Source organism: Choloepus didactylus, chromosome X (genome assembly GCF_015220235.1).
Source record: "Choloepus didactylus isolate mChoDid1 chromosome X, mChoDid1.pri, whole genome shotgun sequence".
Classification (NCBI taxonomy): Eukaryota; Metazoa; Chordata; class Mammalia; order Pilosa; family Megalonychidae; genus Choloepus; species Choloepus didactylus.
This window is the reverse complement of record NC_051334.1, coordinates 153600399-153620924: the sequence shown is the minus strand read 5'-3', so window position 1 is coordinate 153620924 and position 20526 is coordinate 153600399. Positions and strand designations below refer to the sequence as shown.

The window sequence follows — 20526 nt, the reverse complement described above, 5'->3', positions numbered from 1 at the left end:
ATGGTTCATAGAATCATCATAGCTGTGCACTCACACCACAATCAATTTTAGAACATTTTAGTTACTCCAAAAAACCCAAGCTAAGTTTTATTATTATTTTTAATAAGAGAAGTCATAGATTTACACAAGTCATGTAAATATATACCTCCCTATTGTTGACACTTTATATTAGTGTGATAACTTGGTTACAATTGATGAAATTGTATTAAAATAGTACTATTAACTAAGGAAGTATAATTTATATTAGATGAATTTTTCCCCTATACCACCTTATTATTAACACCTTGTATTAGTTTTGTACATTTGTTATAAGTCATGAATGGACATTCTTATACTTGTACTATTAACCCCTGTCCATCATCCACACCAAGGTCCACTGCATTATACAGTTCCATGTTTTATCTTCTTTCATTCTGGTATCATACACTACCCCAAATTTTCCCTTTCAATCATATTAACATACATAATTCAGCACTGATAATTCTGTTCACAATAATATGCTATCATTACCACCATCATTTTTCAAACTTTTACAATCAACCTAAATAGAAAGTCTGCAGAAATTAGAAATCAGCTCTCTATTCCCTACCACCAGTCTATCCCCCAGTAACCTATATTACAGATTCTAATTCTAGGTGTTTGCATATTGTAATTATTTCATATCAGTGAGATCATACAATATTTGTCCTTTCATGTCTTTCTTATTACACTAAGCATAATATCCACAAAGTTCATCCATGTGGTTGCAGTTATCAGTACTTCTTTCCTATTTATAGCTGAATAATATCCTATGTATATATTATAACACATTTTGTTTATCTAGTCATTGGTTGATGGACAGTTGTGTTGTGTTCATCTTTTGGCAATTGTGAATACTGTTGCTATGAATATCAGTGTAAAAATATCTGTTTAAGTCCCTGCTTTCAATTACTCTAGGTATATAATTAGTAGCAGGATTGCTAGATCATATGGTAATTCTATATTTAGTCCCCCAAGGAAATGCAAAACTGTCTTTCACAGTGGCTGCACCATTTTACATTGCCATCAGCAATGTAATATTTCTCCACATCCTCTACAACACTTGTAATTTTCTGTTCATTTAATAGTAGCCATTATAATGAATGTGAAATGATATGTCATTGTGGTTTTGATTTGTTTTCCTAATAGATAATTATATTGTGCATCTTTGCATGTGCTTTCTTCCCATTTGTATATTATCTTTGGAGAATTATCTATTCAAGTCTTTCCCCCTTTTTTAATTGAATGTGTTTCTTTTTATGCTTGAGTTGTAGGATTTCTTTATATATGCTGGATATTAAACGCTTATAAGACATGTGCTTTCCAAATATTTTTGCCCATTGAGTAGGTTGTATTTTCATTTTCCTGACAACATCCTTTGATGCTCAAAAGACATTAATTTTGAGGAGGTCCAATTTATCTACTTTTTGTCTTTCATTCCTTGTTCTGTGGTTGTAAAATCTGAGAAACCATTGCCTAACACAAGCTCCTGAAGATGCTTCCCTACATTTTCTTCTATGAGTTTTATAGTACTGGCTCTTATATTTAGGTCTTTGATACATTCTAACTTAAATTTTATATATAATATGAGATATGAGTCACTTTCATCCTTTTGTATATAGATATCCAGTTCTTCTGGCACCATTTTTGAAGAGACTTTTACTTCCCAAATGAGTGGACCTGGCAGCCTTGTCAAAAATCAATGGGTCATACAGATTAGTAGAAAAATGGGAACAAAAAGTAAATGAATAATGGGGATGGGAGATGGGGTATTTTGGGTATTCTTCTTTCCCTGTATTCTTATTTTTTTTATTTTTTTATTCTTTAATTCTGCAGTAATGAAAATATTCAAAAATTTATTTTGCTGATGAATTGCACAACTATATGCTGATACTGCTAACATTGTACACTGTGGATGTTTGTAGGGTATGTGAATATATCTCTATAAAACTGAATTTCAAAAATCCATGGACCAATAAAACAGCTACAACCCAGAGCAAGCCATGAAAACAAACCCTGAAAAGGGGAATGAAACTGATTTCCAGAATTACCACATTAGAATATTAAAATGTCCAGTTTTCAACAAAGCAATGTGAGGTATGCAAATAAACAAGAAATTATGGTTCATTCAGAGAATAAATTAGCAGCAACTGTCCCTGAGGAGGCATAGACTTTGAATTACTAGACAAATACTTTAAATCAACTATTTAAAATATGCCTCCAAAGTTAAAGGAAACCATGGTCAAAGAGCTACAGGAAATCAGGAGAATTATGTATGAAACAAATAGAGAATATCAATAAAGAGATAGAATTTTTTAAAGGAACCAGCCAGAAATTTTGGAATTGAAAAATATAATAATTGAAAGGAAAAATTCACGAGAATGACCCAATAGCAGGTATGAACAGGCAGAAGAAAGAATCAGTGAACTTGAAGCTAGATCATTTGAGATTATCCAGTCTGTATAACAGAAAGAAAAAATGAAGAAAACTAACAGAGCCTAAGAAACCTGTGGGCCACCATCAATTGTACTAACTTGCACATAATGTTAATCCCAGAAGGAGAGGCAAGAAAGGAACAGAAAGAATATTTGAGGAAATAATGGCAGAAAAATCTCTGAATTTGATAGAAGACACAAATCTACACATTGAAGAATCTCAAAAAAACTCCAAGGAGAATAAATACAATGAGATGCACAATGAGACATAGTACAAATTGTTGAAAAAGACAAAAAAAGAATCTTGAAAGAAACAGCAGAGAAGGAACTCATCATTTACAAGGGATCCTCAATGAGATTAACAACTGATTTCTCATCAGAAACCATGGAGGCCAGAAGGGAGTGGGATGGCCTTTTTAAGGTGCTCAAAGGAAAAGAGCTGTCAACCAAGAATTCTATATACTGAAAACTGTCCTTCAGAAATTAAGGAGAAATTAAGACATTTACAGATAAACAAAAGCTGTAATAGTTTGTTGCTAGAAATGAAAGAACACTAGACAGTAACTTGAAGACATATGAACAAAGAACTCCTGTAAATATAAATAATAGACATAGAGAAATAACAGCAACCAATAAATATAAAAGCCTGTATTAATGTAAACAAGTCAATTGGTCATAGAGAGGGGCATCTATTTCTGAACTCACGATTCAGTTCCATTGGTCAATATCTCTATCCTTGTGCAAGTAGCACACTGTTTAGACCATTGTAACTTTGTAATGTGCTTGAAAGACTGGAAGTATGAGTCCCCAAAATTTGTTCTCCTGTTTCAAGTTGTTTTTAACTATTCCAGGCCTCTTACCTTTCCAAATAAATTTGATGATTTGGAATTTCAATTGCTGTTGTGTTGAATCTGTAAATCATTTTGGGTAGAATTGAATGATATTTTATCTTCCAATCCATGAGCATGGAATGTTCTTCCATTTATTTAGGTTTTCTTTGATTAACTTTAGCAATGTTTTGTAGTTTTCTGTGCATTCATCCTTTACATCTTTGGTTAAATTTATTCCTAGATATTTGATTCTTTTAGATGCTATTGTCAATGGATTTTTTCCTAGATTTTTCTCTTCAAACAGCTCACTACTAGTGTATAGAAACAATACTGATTTGTGCATATTGATCTTGTACCTTGCCACCAAATCCATTTATTAGCTCTTGTAGTTTTATTGTAGATTTTGGGGGGACTTTGTATATGTAGGATCATATCACCAGCAAATGGAAAATTTCACTTCCTCCTTTCCAATTTGGATTCCTTTTGCTTCTTTTCTCTTTCTTAATTAGTCTGGCCAGAACTTCCAATACAATGTTGAGTAACAGTGGTGATAGTGGGCATCATTGTCTTATTCCTGATCTTAGAGGGGAAGCTTTCAGTAGTTCAGCATTGAATATGATGTTAGCAGTTGGTTTCTCATATATGCCCTTTTATCATGTTGAGGAAGCTTCCTTCTATTCCTAGTTTTCTAGTGTTTTTATCAAGAAAGCATGCTGAATTTTTCCAAATGCCTTTTCTGCATCAATTGAGATGATAGCATGTTTTTCCCTCATTTTGTTAAGGTGGTGTATTATATTAATTTATTTTCTTATGTTGAGCCCCTCCTGTGTAACTGGGATAAAACCCACTTGATCATGGTGTGTAATTCTTTTTATGCACTGTTGGGTTCAATTTCCAATATTTTGTTCAGGATTTTTGCATCTCTGTTCATAAGAATAATTGGAATATAATTTTCTTTTTTTTAGTATCTTTATTTGGCTTTGGTATTAGGGTGATATTGGCCTCATAGAATGAGTAGTACTCAATCCTCTTCAATTTTTTGTAAGAGTTTGAGAAGGGTTGATACTAATTCTGGGAGTGATTGTTAGTATTCCCCTGTGAAGCCATCTGTTCCTGTGCTTTACTTTGTTGGAAAGTTTTGATGACTGATTAAATCTCTTTAATGTTAATTGGTCTTTGGAGGTCTTCTATTTCTTCTAGAGACTGTATGTTCTTCACCTATTTCTAGGAATTTGTCATTTCAACTTGGTTGTCTAATTTGTTGGCACACAGTTGTTTATTGTATCTTCTCATGATCCTTTTTATTTCTGTGGCATCATTAGTAAAGTCCTCCACTCTCATTTCTGAGTTTATTTTCATCTTCTCTTTTTTATTGGTCTATCTAGCTAACATTATGTTGATTTTATTTACCTTTTCAAAGAACCAATGTTTGGTGTTGTTAATCTTCTCTTGTTTTTTTATTCTCAATTTCATTTCTTTCTGCTCTAATTATTGTTATTTGTTTCCTTCTGCTTGCTTTGGGGTTAGTTTGCCATTCTTTTTCCAGTTACTCCAGTTCTGAAATTTGGTCTGTGATTTTAGCTCTTTCTTCTTTTTAAATGTAAGCATTTAGGGCTATTAATTTCCCCCTCAGCACTCCATTTACAGCATCCCATAAGTTTTGATATGTTATGTTCTCATTTTCATTCATCCCAAGATACATACTGATTTCCCTTGTGATTTCTTCTTTGACCCATTGATGGTTTAAGGGGGTGTTATTAACTTCATATAATTGTTGATTTTCCAGTTCTCTGTCTGTTACTGTTTTCCAGCTTCATTCCACTCTGGACAAAGAATTTTTATAATTTAAATATTTTAAATGTATTGACATTTGTTTTGTGACCCAACATGTGGTCTATCTTGGAGAATAATCCATGTGCACTTGAGAAGAATGTGTCTCCTACTGTTTGGGGGCATGTTGTTCTTTATATGTCTGTTAGGTCTAGTAAATTTATCAAATTATCCAAGTTCTCTATTTCCTTTTTGATCTTCAGTCTATTAGTGGCAGTGGTGTATTAAAGTCTCCAGCTGTTAGTCTAGTGGTGTTTATTTCACCCTTCAGCTTTGCCAGTGTTTGCACATGTATTTTGGGGCACAGTGTTTAGGTTCATACACATGTATGATTGTTATTTCTTCTTGATAAATTGCTCCTTTTCTTATTATATAGTGTCAATCTTTGCCTCTTATAACAGCTTTTGACTTAATGTCTATTTTTTTCCAATTTAGTATAGCTACCCCAGATCTTTTTTGGTTATTGCTTGCATGGAATATATTTTTCAAGCCTTTCACTTTTAGTCAATTTGTGTCTTTGGGTATAAGATGAGTGCCTTGTAAACAACATATAGTTGGGTCATGTTTTTATGCATTTTCCCAATCTGTGTCTTTTGATAGGGGAGTTTAATCCATTAACATTCGGTGTTATTACTGTAAAGGCAATACTCACTTCAGCCATTTTGACCTTTGGTTTTTCCCATTACTTAAAAATTTATTTCCTTGTAACATGTAAGTGGATTTTTAACTTATTTATTAAAATAAAAGTCCCAAATGATGACCATGGAAACATAGGAGACACATAATCATCACCATTGGCATGTCTTAATTTTAACTTGAAAGAGCAAAAATGCATGGAAGGACATACTAATTGATTTCTGGCTCCAGGATAGGAAGAGTAGAGTCACCATGTTAGTATACTTCAGCTTGCTACTTATCTTACATATCAAATTTTGATATAAGGCAATGACATCTTAATTCAACTCAAGCAGAAAGCTTTATCTTTCAAGTGGATGGGAATTCTTTCACTTATATTCAGAAATAGCTTAAAACTTAATTTTTAAAAAGAGGAGGAAAAGGATGAACTATCGATATAAGCAAAAACTTGAATGGATCTCAAGGGCATTATACTGAGTTAAAAAAAGCCAATTCCAGAAAGTTACATACTTTATGATTCCATTTATGTAACTTTCTAAAAAAGACAAGATTATAGTGATAAAAAACAGATCATTGATTATTAGGGGGTTTAGGAGTGGAGGGTGTGATATTAAAAGGGAGTATTATAGGGGTTTCTTTGTCATGATCAAATAGTTTTGTATCCCAATTGTGGTGGTGGTTATGTGAATTAGTAAGCGATAAAATTTGACAGTGCAATGTACCAAAAAATTCAAATTGAGAAGAGTGCATGTAAAAACTGGTGCTGTAGTTTAATCACTGGTATTGTACCAATGTCAATGTCTTGGTTCTGATAATTTAACTATGGCTATGTAAACCATTATCATTGGGAGACACAGGATAAAGGGTGCACCTGAACTCTGTAATATTTTTGTAACTTCTTTTTTAATGCAATTTTATTGAGATATAATCACATAACATACAACCATTCAAAGTGTACAATCAGTTGTTCATAGTGTCATCATATAGTTGTGCTTTCATCACCACAATCAAATTTTGAACATTTTCATTACTCCAAAGAATAAAATAAAAATTAAAATAAAAAAAGAAAATCCAAAACATCCCATTCCCCTCCTCCCCCATTGTTCATTTACTTTTTTTAATAAGATTTAATCACACACCATACAATCATCCAAAATATACAATCAATTGATCACATTACCATCATATAGTTGTTCATAGATCACCCCAATCTATTTTTTAACATTTTCCTTGTACCAGAAAAAGTGATAATAAGAATAAAAGAATAATAGTGAATAAATAACACCCATATTTCCCCCCACCATATTTTTCCTCTAGTTTTTTGCCCCCATGTTTCTAATCATCCATCCATCCACTAGGTAAAAGGAGTGTGACCTGTAAGGTTTTCCAAATCACCCTGTCATCCCTTGTAAACTACACTGTCATACAATCATCTTCAAAAATCAAGGCCACTGGGTTGGAGTTTGATAGTTTCAGGTATTTACTTCTAGCTATTCCAATACATTAAAACATAAAAAGTGTTATCTATATAGTGCATAAGAATGCCCACTAGAGTGACTTCTCAACTCATTTTGAATTCTCTCAGTCACCAAAGCTTTATTTTGTTTCATTTCACATCCCCCTTTTGGTCAAGAAGATATTCTCAATCCCACAATGCTGGGTCCAGATTCATCCCCAGGAGTCATATCCTGCATTGCCAGTGAGATTTACACCCCTGGGAGTTTGTAGCTGCTTTCTGAGTCTAAAAAATGTTTAAAAGCAGGGAAAGATATGCTATAGGAGAGCACAAAAGAAAAAAAATTCATCTAGACATTTTTATTAACTTTTATTAAAATATTAAAATATTAAAAAACTCACAAAGTTTATAAAATACATTCACTCATACCCAATAATTTTCCTACTCTGTAATGTCTACTGTTATATTTTGAAGATGTTACATTAACATCAACCCACAAGATTGCAAAAGTTTTACTCCCAGAGTTTAACAAATATGGATCTTAATTAAGAGGAAATATATTCCTTGTCTTAAAGATCATAAGTTTTTCTTTTTACAATGTAACTTCCTCCTTAAGCTCAATGAGTTGATCTTGCTAATTTAGTCAGGGTCATGATAACTTTATTTTATTTTATGTTCTTTTAGGTGACATGGGATAGATGCAGAGATGCAACATGCTTGGAAAATGGACTTACTTTTCAAAATGTACCGTATAAAAGTTCAGTTCACATTCAAGTTTGTCTGTTTACCCAAATTCGTAGAAACAACTGTTCTCAGGATTTGCTTGTTTTTAAGTTTTAGTGACTGCTGAAGAGCTCTATATAAGTAAGGAGAACTCAACTTTTCCAATGGTCAGCCATCTGATGGACTACCAGGTCATTTGTTCAAATCTTTGCAATCAGTTGCTACCAAGAAACAAACTGACTCCTAGAATGATTAGGAATTCCAAAACTACCAAAAGCCTCTGGTTTCCCTAAGTATCTCCAGGAAAGACCCTGTCTCTGTATCAGGATATCAGGGAGTTAAAGTTTTAAAATAATTTTGGCAATTTTCTGAGATGCTTCATATCTAAGAAAGTGCCTCCTGAAGTCATGCTATTCATCTGCTTTAAAGTTTCAGAAGTTTGAAATTTTCAGGGAAAACTGGAATGTTCCTTTCATTCTCTTTCTTGGGATGCTGGGTAAACTCTGCTTTGCCAGTTCAGAGGTTCACTGCAGGACAGGGTTTAAGGCTTTTTTTAATAGGAAAGCTGGGTTTGTATTAAACTGCTGAGTTTCTTTAGGATGAACAACTTCATTTGTAATATTTCTCAATACTGGCCTATCCGTGTGGTTACACACAGATTCACAGTTATAGTAATTAATTTTCTCACAGGCATTCCTAGGATGTTCTTTCTGGCAACCAAGTTGTTCAGGTATGGATATAACATTTTCATTCAATAAATGATCACTCTTGCTAACTGTGTTGTTTAGAGACTCCTCTTCATCTTCACTGTTGTCACTGCTTTGTATGAGTCCATATCTCTTCATATATTTTTTGGTTGCAAATGGCATGTTATTTGGTAAAATTAAACTAAGTCCCACTGTGCTTTTGTCTGTATTGATATGTAAAAGGCTAAATGACAAGTCACAGTTATTTTGGTTTGATTGAGTGAGAGACAGTTGTGACAACTGATTTTCATTTAAATATTTCAGAGGTATAACATTTGCCTCCATACTCAGATCCTCACCATTGGGGCTTAAGCCACTCATGCCAACTTTAACAAATGACATGTAGTTTAATCCAGAGATCACTGCTTCAGGGCTGATGCAGGCCAGCACACTGGTGTCATCCATTTTGTGTGCATTTTTCTTCACTTTAGTGGGAAAATCCATTTTTACTCCAAGATTTCTTAGTTGCTTAAGGGTGGCAGTAAGAACACAATCTTTGTCCACCAGTCCTGAATCATATTTTTTTCTTTGTTTGGCAAACATTTTGGGTCCTGGTGCATTCATGACTGATAATTACTGCTTTGGTAGATGGCTGTTTTGGTTTCTTTGGGAGAGTTATTTAATAGGTGATTCACTCATCAATAAATCTTGGTAAATTTTCTGGTTGTCTGATGGTTGATGAGGCAAAGGTTGCATTACGTGCTCAACTTTTGGTTCCCCTGATGTCACAGAGTTGATATTGGCACTCTCTGTTGGTCCAGTCTATAAGCACATGTTTACACTGTGCCAACAGGGAATTCAGAAAGAACACAGGCACATCAGGTTCTTTTCTCACAATGGGAGAAGTGTTGGAAACAGAGGGTGGCTGATTAAATTCTTCTTCCATAGCAGTGTTGCTCTCTTCAAAACTGGGAAATCAACTACTTTTAATGAAGATGCATTACCTGGAGGACTTGTGACTTCATTATTAATATCAACAGGAAAATTCATGTCCCCACTGGAAACCTTGGTATCATCTTGCTTCAGCTGAGAGTCAGGTTCTTGAACATCACCTGCTACATTTCAAAATAAGCTAGCACCTCTGTTCATTGCAATGCTTACATTTTTTCTCATGTGCAAACCAGAGGAAGATGGTGCTTCCATGGAAATCAACTCCATTTGTCTTCCAGCTTGCCCTGTGTCTTCAACAGTGATTCTCATTGTTCTAGTTTGCTAATGCTGTTGGAATGCAAAACACCAGGAATGGATTGGCTTTTATAAAAGGGGGTTTATTTGGTTGCACAGTTACAGCCTTAAGGCCATAAAGTGTCCAAGGTAATGCATCAGCAATTGGGTACCTTCACCGGAGGACGGCCAATGGTGTCTGGAAAACCTCTGTTAGCTGGGAAGGCACATGGCTGGCATCTGCTCCAAAGTTCTGGTTTCAAAATGTCTTATTCCCAGGATGTTCCTCTCTAGGCTGCAGTTCCTAAAAATGTCATTTTAATTGCACCTGGGGTATTTGTCCTCTCTTAGCTTCTCCGGAGCAAGAGTCTTCTTTCAATGGCCATCTTCAAACTGTCTCATCTGCAGCTTCTGTGCTTTCTTCAAAGTGTCCCTCTTGGCTGTATCTCCTCTTCAAAATGTCACTCACAACTGCACTGAGTTCCCTCTGCCTGTCAGCTCATTTATATGGCTCCACTGATAAAGGCCCACCCTAAATGGGTGGGGCCATGCCTCCATGGAAATATCTCATCAGAGTTATCACCTACAGTTGGGTGGGTCACATCTCCATGGAAACATCCAATCAAAAGGTCACACCCTAATCAAAAAGACCAATCAATCTGCTCCACAAGATTACATCAAAGATAATGGCATTTTGGGGGACATAGTACATTCAAACCAGCACAGTCATACAGGAACAAGGCTGCAGAGACTGGGCTTCCTATAAATGTTGAATCTGTGCCTGAAGTAGTTTCAGCTGTCTGTCTTATTCTGTAAGGAATCTATAAGCATTCAGAGACAGTTCCATTATTCCATTATCTGACCCAGTCTTGGGTGTGTGCATTCACACTGAACAAGGTTGTGGGTTACATGAGTCCACATGTGAAAGTAGTCTTGCCACAAGTGATGGTTCCATAGTAGTTTGGGGAGGAGAACAAACACCCATGCTTCCCTGAGGTCTCAAGGTTATAGGACAACCTGAAGAATAGAATGCATTGTGGTACATAGATGGACATCCATTTGGATGAAATAATGAATGCTTTTGAAGGGCTTCAGACTGGAGGTCCTGAATGGATCCTACTCTATTCATTCCATGCCATGAATTTATTGGACTACATTGAATAGGGTCATTATGCTGATAGCAAACATTTGTGGAATGTTAAAATGGGGGAGTAGGTATATGAGGTTCCATTGGTCTTCCTGAATTATGGGGTGAAAAGCAAAATTTTGTGAATGGGGCTGTGAGGTGAGAGAAGAATGCCTGGAATTAAAGATGAATAATTTTATAGGATACTCTTCTCTTTGTACATTTCCAGCAGAAACTGTTTGAAGCTTTTCAGAAGTGTCAGCACATGGTCCATTAAGAGAAGATGATTTGACACTGTTCTGGATATGAAGATTTCCTTTCTTAAAGGTAGATGACTATCTTATATTGCAGTGTCTCAAAGAAGCAGAGTCTTCATTTAATTGATTTGGTAGCTCTCTCAAAGAAAGCTCTCCAGCTTTGGCTTCTTGGCTATGTTTCTCATCATAAAGCTTGGGTTGCAACAGCTCCAAGTTTCACAGAGATTAATAGACAAAGGAGGACTTTCATTATTCACCATTTCCAATGGATCAGGCAAAGGGTTTCATTCTATAAAATTGCCATCCAATACAAGTGAAAGTTCAGGAACTGATGGTTGGATCTCAGAAACCTTCTAACTCACTGGGGGAAGACTAGGTATTGGTCTTGGAGATAAATATTCATCTCCAACACCAGAATCATGATCATTCATTGGCACTTTCCCAGGAGATAACTTTTGGTAAGTCCTCTTAGTTGACAGATTCTTGGAACTCTTGTTGAAAAACTATGCTTCTACATTTTGGTTTTCAGCACTCAGTTCAAAATGGATTCGATTTTTGTCTGAAGGTTTATGTTTTGGTCTGCTAATGCTGTGGAATGCAAAACACCAGAGACAGATTGGCTTTTATAAAAAGGGGGTTTATTTGGCTATACAGTTACAGTCTTAAGGCCATAAAGTATCCAAAGTAACACATCAGTAATTGGGTACCTTCACTGGAGGATGGCCAATGGCGTCCGGAAAACCTCTGTTAGCTGGGAAGGCACGTGGCTGGCGTCTGCTCCAAAGTTCTGGTTTCAAAATGGCTTTCTCCCAGGACATTCCTCTCTAGCAAGCTTGCTCTTCTTCAAAACGTCACTCACAGCTGCACTCCATCCAGTCTCTTTGAGTCAGCATGTTTTATATGGCTCCACTGATCAAGGCCCACCCTGAATGGGTGGGGTCACACCTCCATGGGAGTATCCCACCAAAGTCACCACCCACAGCTGGGTGGGACAATTCCAAGCAAATCTAACCAGCACCAAAACGTCTGTCCCACAAGACCACAAAGATAATGGCATTTGGGGGACACAATACATTCAAACTGGCACATTCCACCCCCTGGACCCCAAAATGACATTATCTTTCCAAATACAAAATACATTCATTTCATCACAATATCACAAAAACTTAAACCATTTCAGTAACAAAAGTTAAGTACAAAATCCCATCAAAATCAAATATAGGCGTGCTCAGTCCTAAGGCATACTTTTCCTTTAGCTTGGATCTGTGGACTTAGAACAAGTTATATGCTTCCAATATACAAAGGAGGGACATTCATAGGATAAACATTTCCATTGCCATAAGGAGGAAGAGTAAGGAAAACAGGGTTAACAGGACCAAAACAGTTCCTAAAACCTGCAGGACAAACTCCATTAGATTTCAAAGTCTGAGAGTCATTTACAGAACAACGTTGCATCCTTGGGGCTTGAGAGAGCGGGAGCCTAACCCTTCCTAAGGGCCTTTTCGGCAGCTCTTTCTTCTCCAAATGCTTGGGTGAGTGCTCCAACATTTCCACACATTGGGGAGACCACCTTCTCGGCCCCACCCTCCTCAAACCTCGGGGCAGCTCCCGGATTCCCTTCCATCTCCGGGGCACACGCTCAACCCCTTCAGAACAGTGTGGTGGCAGCCAGGATCTCCCCAATTCCCTGGGAATGTGCTCCACCCTCTTTGGGACCTCGGGTGGCAGAACTCTTCCAGAGCATCGAGGTGGAAGGCCCGCCCTCGACCTCCAGGGCAAACTCACCCTTTCCATGCGTGTGGGCTGCTCCGCTCTCCCAGCCCGAGACCTCCTGACTCCAGACCTCAACCTCCATGGCTCTGTCTTTGAAGAGATTTTTCCTTTAATTTTTCCCTTGTCTGTCTCCTCCAGTCCAGACCGGCAATGGCTCTGTCTATAAAGATCTCGCAAAAATTCTGTTGGCTTTGCATGAAGCACGCAGGGGTCAAAGCCATCAGACAATAGGACTTTCCACAAATCCTTTCTGCTTAACTCCTTTTCCAATCTTGGCTTGTACTGAAATGGCAGCTGGGTTCCATGTTTGGTTCCATCCTCACGTTGGGCTGTAGCTTCTGGGATTCCACCCCCTGGAAGCCTGTAATTTTCCAAGCCATCAACTTCTGGTTTCTTTGAACCCAAGAGTTCAGTTCTAAGTTTATCTCTCTCCGCTCGCATTTTACTATAAGCTGCAAGGAGAAGCCAGGGTATATCTTCCACACGTAGTCTGGAGATCTCCTCAGCTAAGTATTCCAGGTTGCCACTTTTAAATTCTTCCTTCCATCTGACACCAGGACTCAATTTTGCCAAATTCTGTGCCACTTTAAAACAAGGATCGCCTTTCTTCCAGTTTACAGCAACACATTCACCATTTCTGTTCAAGGCCTCATCAGAAGTATCTTTAGAGTCCATATTTCCACAAACAGTCTCTTTAAAGCAGTTTTGGCCTTTTCTATCAAGCTCCTCACAATTCTTCCAGAATCTTCCCCTTATCCACTTAAAAAGCCGTTCCAACATGTTTGGTATTTGCAGACTCAGCAGCAAAAGCACCCCACTTCTCTGGTACCAAAATCTGTTTTGGTCTGCTAATGCTGCAGAATGCAAAACACCAGAGACGGATTGGCTTTTATAAAAAGGGGGTTTATTTGGCTATACAGTTACAGTCTTAAGGCCATAAAGTATCCAAAGTAACACATCAGTAATCGGGTACCTTCACTGGAGGATGGCCAATGGCGTCCGGAAAACCTCTGTTAGCTGGGAAGGCACGTGGCTGGCGTTTGCTCCAAAGTTCTGGTTTCAAAATGGCTTTCTCCCAGGACATTCCTCTCTAGCAAGCTTGCTCTTCTTCAAAACGTCACTCACAGCTGCACTCCATCCAGTCTCTTTGAGTCAGCATGTTTTATATGGCTCCACTGATCAAGGCCCACCCTGAATGGGTGGGATCACACCTCCATGGGAGTATCCCACCAAAGTCACCACCCACAACTGGGTGGGACAATTCCAAGCAAATCTAACCAGCACCAAAACGTCTGTCCCACAAGACCACAAAGATAATGGCATTTGGGGGACACAATACATTCAAACTGGCACAGTTTAACATTTTTGAAAAGATGCAATGTTTCCTGGTTGGTTAATGTTCTAGTTTGCTAATGCTGCCAGAATGCAAAACACCAGAAATGGATTGGCTTTTATGAAGGGGGTTTACTTGGTTACAAAGTTACAGTCTTAGCATCATAAAGTGTCCAAGGTAAGTCATCAAAAATCAGATACCTTCACTGGAGGATGGCCAATGGTGTCTGGAAAACCTCTGTTACCTGGGAAGGCATGTGGCTGATGTCTGCTCCAAGTTCTGGTTTCAAAATGGTTTTCTCCCAGGACGTTCCTCTTTAGGCTTCAGCTTCTCTCCAAAATGTCACTCTCAGTTGCTCTTGGTGCATTTGTCCTCTCAGCTTCTCTGGAGCAAAATTCTGTTTTCAACGGCCATCTTCAATCTGTCTCTCATCTGCAGGTATTCTCTCAGCTTCTGTGCATTCTTCAAAGTGTCCCTCTTGGATGTAGCAAGCTAGCTTCTTCTGTCTGAGCTTATATAGTGTTCCAGTAATTTAATTCAGACCCACCCTGAATGGAGGGGACAACACCACCATGGAAATTATCCAACCCTAGGTCTTGTCCACAGTTGATTGAATCACATCTCCATGGAAACACCCAAAGGATTCAAAAATCTAATAAACCCTAATATGCCTGCCCACACAAGATTGCTTCAAATATAATGGTGTTTGGGGGGACATAATACATCAAAGTGGCACAGTTAGTAACTGAAATGGAAGGTAAGTTATGCTGCCACAAGGGAGACATTCATAAAGCTCAGGCTCCTTATGTGTCACGGAATAGAGAACTATGATGAAACTTGTAGATTCTGAAAAAAAACTCTTTCATGAACAGAAGAACAGAACATATATTGCAAGCAGCAAGCCCATACCTGAGGGCTATGGATATGAATAATTCCAGACAGCCAAATTCCCATGTATGGTAGAGAATAAACCTAGGGATCAGATTCCAGCAACAGTAACAATTTGTGTGTTTCATCCATGGTAAGATATCCATATCTATAGGTCCCTTGAACTTGAGAAATATTCAGGTTACTGATAAAATTTCTTGCCAGAGCTTAAAAGCTGAACTGAAGTCGTCTGCATCATGAACTATCATTTCTCTTGAACAAAATCGTTGAGTATGAACTTTGCATGGAATCAAAAAGTTCCCAGGAAGAAAACCAGTAGGGATATTTTCTAAGCATTCAGGTGCTTCTCATTCAGGATCAAAATGATCTATTGTCAATGTCACCAATGTCACACCTTCTTCATCTTCATCCACTGTGAGAGAATCAAGTAAAATACATGGCAAGGTTTTTTTTTTTTTATTCCTCTTAGCATGACAATAAGCAAGTTGAATGGTCTTTTCAATCACCACAAGCTTTGGATTTCTGTGGTAATTGAGATGTAAGTAGGTAAACTCTCCAATTGGCATTGGGTTCCAAAGTGCACATTTTGATGGAGAAAAGTAGAATGGGGCCATCCTGCTTGAAGGAAATCTGGTATTCATCTGGGGTCCAGCAAGCTCCTGAGTATTTGGTGAATGATTTATCCTATTTCAAATGCTAAGTATCCGCAACCACTGCCCCTTCCAGGGTCTGTTTTTTGGGTCAGACAAGAGGCTGGCTCCAAGAAGGACCACCACCACAGACCTTGACCTTTGATTTTTATATGCTGTATATTATTTTTGTCTCTCTTTTCCTTTACTGCAACCTCCTTTTCTGTGTAGTTGATATTTTGTGATATATCTGACTGATCCCCGTCTCATTTTTGTTTCTGTATATTTTAAATAAGCTTTCTTTGTGATTAACTTGGGGATTTATATTACACTACCTACACCTACAACCTACCAATTTGTAAGGAAACCAACTTAGCTTCAAAGCATACACGTTCTCTTCTCCCACATCCTTCTGTTTTCCTCTCTCAATATTTTTTGTCATGCTTTACCCCTATATATTTTGTGGGTCCACCATCAAAAATGTTTTTTTTCATTGTTCACTTGTATTCTGACTCTTATAGGAAATAAGGAATAGAATTGTATATTTAGGATACAGCATATTGGATTTTGCATTTACCTCTTTAATTCCCATTACTGATGATCATTTCTTCACACTACTCCAAGCCATGCTTTCCTGTATTTTCCTTTTAACCTGCAGATCTCCCATTAGTAATACTTGTAAGGCAGGCCTTTTATTGACAAACACTCTTGGTTTCTATTTATCTGTCAATATTTTAAACTCTCCATTTTTGAAAGACTATTTTGCTTGACAAAGAAATTTTGGATGGTGTGGGAGTCCCTGGCTCCCAAGTGTCTTGAAGGCTGCACACAGCAGTTTACCTGACCTAGGACAGTTAAGGTTTGACCTATTCTCCTTGTAATATCAGGTGCTGACTGTAATCTATACCCAAAACTACCTCCTCCCTGAGACTTCCTGAGATACTGTTATCCCTATAATCCTCCCCTCCTCCCTGTTGATTACAATCAGCCCCTCCCTACCTTGCATGACCCTGCTCCCTGCTTTATGTTGTCATACCCATTGGAACATCAAGCCCTTATAACCAGCTTATTCAGCCCCCGCAAAGTATGGACTATTTCCACATTGTGTTCTGAACATGCTGCCATTCAGAGCAGCTCCTGAATCCATTCAGAGAAGCTCCTGATTTCAGGGCAACATGACTTGACTTCCCCAACCTATAGGTAAGCCCTATAATAAAAGCTCATGTCTCATAACATGTCTGGTGCTTTCTTTAGTCCTTTGGCTACAAAATCCTTCTTGGGCCATGACAGATGGATTTTTTTCATCTTTTAGTACCTTAATATCATACCACTGCCTCCTTTCCTCCATAGTTTCTGATGAGAAATTGACATTTAATCTTACTGTGTATCCCTGGTATGGGATGAGTCAGTTTTCTCTTGCTGCTTCCAGAATTCTCTCTTTATCCTTGACATTTGACATTCTGAATAGTATGTGTCTCAGAGTAGGTTTATTAGAATTTATTCTGTTTGGAGTATGTTGCACTTCTTGGACACGTATGTTTATGTCTTTCAAAAGAGTTCGAAATTTTTGGCCTTTATTTCCTTCAATATTTTTTCTGTCTCTTTTCTCTTCTGGACAACCCTGACATGTATATTTGTGAATTCATGCTGTTACTAAAATTCCTGAGACACTTATCAATTTTTTATTCTTTTCTGTATCTGTTCTGACTGTATGATTTCAATTGTCCTATCTTCTAGTTCACTTAATTTTTACTCTGCCTGTTTAAATCTGCTGATGTATGCCTCTAGTGTATTGTTCTTTTTATGCCAATAGTTTCTTTTACATTTCTTTTTGAATATACAAATACTTCTTTATGCTCATTGTCTCCTTATATTCTTTGCCTCTTATCCATATTTTCTTTCATCTCCTTGAAATGATTTAGGAGATTTATTTGAATTTCTTTGGATAGTTGTCCCAACTTCTGAATTTCCTCAGAAGTTTTAATTTGTTCCCTTGACTGAGCCATATCTTCCTGTTTTGTAGTAGGGCTTGCTATTTTTGCTGATGTCTAGGCATCTGTTTATCTTGATGGGTTAACTCTGAAGATCAGTTCCTCCTCTTGTCTAGGATTTTATTGTTGTTTGGCCTTTCATAAAGGCTATTCTTTTATGTTTATCCCAACTTATTCTAGACCTTTCAAATAGCCTGTGTTTAACTGTTCAGATTTTCTCAGCCCTTCTTCATCTGGTTCTTGCCATGGATATGTTGTGCAATTGTTTCACCTCCCATATAAATCTTCCTTTCCTCTGTCCTTTCACTGGGGATATGTTCTATTTTGCCCATTGTTTTGAATTTCTTTTTAGCCACATATTTTTGTTGTATATAACCAATTAGGTCCTCAGGGTGGGCAGAGTGACCAGATAGGAACACACAGCAGCCCTTCACCTCAGACCTCAGCAGAGTGGCAACCTGGGCTTGGGGAAGCCATTCTCTGTATATTGAAGTTTTAAAAGTGGTTACCAAATGTTTTCAGTGATGAAAATCTTTTTTTCTTAATGAATTTCAAACTGGATTTTTTGCAAAAGGACCCCCATGTACCATTTATGTAAAAGCAATGAAGTAGCAGTTTAAATCTTCAGTGTTAGGCAAAACATACTTCCTCATTGCAGTACCTCTGAGGTGTTGCCAAAGAAGCTGAGGGCAGTTTGGAAACCGCTCATTAAAGTAGTACTTTACTTCTAACAATTATATGCCTAGAATATCTAGTGCAGTTCTTATACACAGGTTAACTTGTATTCAGTAGTTTGCATGTATAAGAACAGGATTTTTAGCTCATTTCTAAAATTCTGAGGGTTTTTAATGTAATCTTTTCTATTCATTAGAGTCATAAAACATGAATCTGGTCACTAATATCAACCTATCACTAGTAAATTAAGTCAAATTACATACTAATATTGTAGTCAATTTTAAATACTCTTTTTTTTCTTTCAGTGTGGATATATGTAAATATGAATGAGTAGATACTTATTATTTCTGCTTTAAAGTATTATAATCACAATAGCTAAAATGACATTTTTATGTTGTCTACTATTTATCAAACTCTGTTTTGAGCACTTGTAACACAATCCTGTGATTTTGGTATTGTTATTATCTCCATTTTATTGGTGTGGAAAGTGGGGGACAATGGTTCAGTAATTTGCCCTACATCACGCAGATATCAAGTGTTGGAGCTATATACAGTCTGGCTTCAGAATCATTGTGCTTTTATGCAACATTCCATCAGGAACAGATATTTCATGGGTTATTCTCATCCAGAGCTTAGATAGTTAAGATTCAGTTCAGATGTTTTCCCTCCTCTATGAAGTCCTCCTTTTTAGCCTCAAAACAAAATGTGTGCCCAACTCCCATAAAATGTGTGCATATCTGTCATTTAATGTTCACATCTGTATTGGAATTGACTCTTCAGTGTCTAAGCTCTTATAGAAAGTGAGATATTTGAGAACAGAAATCATATCTTATTTGACTTTTTATCACCAGGGTTTATTTAGCACAGGTTTGATGCATTGAAGCTACTTAATATTTGGTGAGCTGAACTGAATTGATGCTAGTGTTTATGTCATGAAAGAATACTCTTTCTCCACCCAACATGGGATGGCACATCTTTCTTGCATTCTTGATATCTGTACTTGAGCTGTCATTGTACCCGGGATATAATAATAATAATAATAATATAAAACAATTAAGTGTTTATTTTGTGCAAGTACTATAATATACATTTTATACATATTACTCCACTTTATTCTTAAAACAATACTCCTGAGGAAAATATTACTAACTCCATTTTACTCATTAAAAGACTGAGATTCAGGGAAATTAAGTAACTTTCCCAAGGCCACAGCTATTAATGGTAGACTCAAGCTTTATCTCCAGTCTATGAGGCCCATAAAGCTTATGCTCTTTACATACCTGTTATACTACTTCCAAAAGGCAATTCTAAGAGGAATGCTACTCTGATTCTGATTGCAAATTTTTGAACATCCAAGTTTATATCCAAACTTCTGTATACTTTATATCATCTTAACAACAGAGACATTGGGAGTAGTCAGTGGAGCAGATAATTTCAGATAGTGGAGTAGGTTCAGAGAAGGACAGATTCAAGTCATGAGTCCAATGCACATATAGATAACTGTTAAATACACTAATTGTAAAGTGAAAGCACCTATTTCATACAGGTTTTGTCCCTTTATCATTACTGTGATGAGAGGCAAACTGTATTAACCCGTGTTAAGTATTCCATTCATAGTAAATCAAGGGGACAATTCATTTACCCAAGATATGATTTGACATGGAGAGAAGGGGGAAATATATTTCATGTTTGATATTTAAGGGAAAGATGACTGCAATGCAAGACCTGAATTACCTATTCTCCCAACTAGTTCCAAGAGAAATTTTGCCCTATAACCTAATAAGCTATGTTCAGCCATACATCCTGGGTATATAAACTGTACACAGACTGTATATGTACAAAGTATAACACATAGATATGTTTTATTAAGAGAGTTGAAAAATAATGTGGTGTACTAGAAGTCAACCTATACAACTGAAGCTCACTTTCTTAGAGGTTGCTAAGTACTTGAAAAATTTGAAATGAATTTTGTATTACAACAAAGGAAATGAGAAAACAAACATCAAAATCTTATTA

The 20526-nt window shown here is 36.9% G+C and overlaps 1 pseudogene; it reads right to left on the bottom strand.

The window, feature by feature from the left end:
• Window positions 1-8274: 8274 nt before the first annotated feature.
• Window positions 8275-15856, bottom strand: LOC119523394 (annotated as a pseudogene).
• Window positions 15857-20526: the final 4670 nt, after the last annotated feature.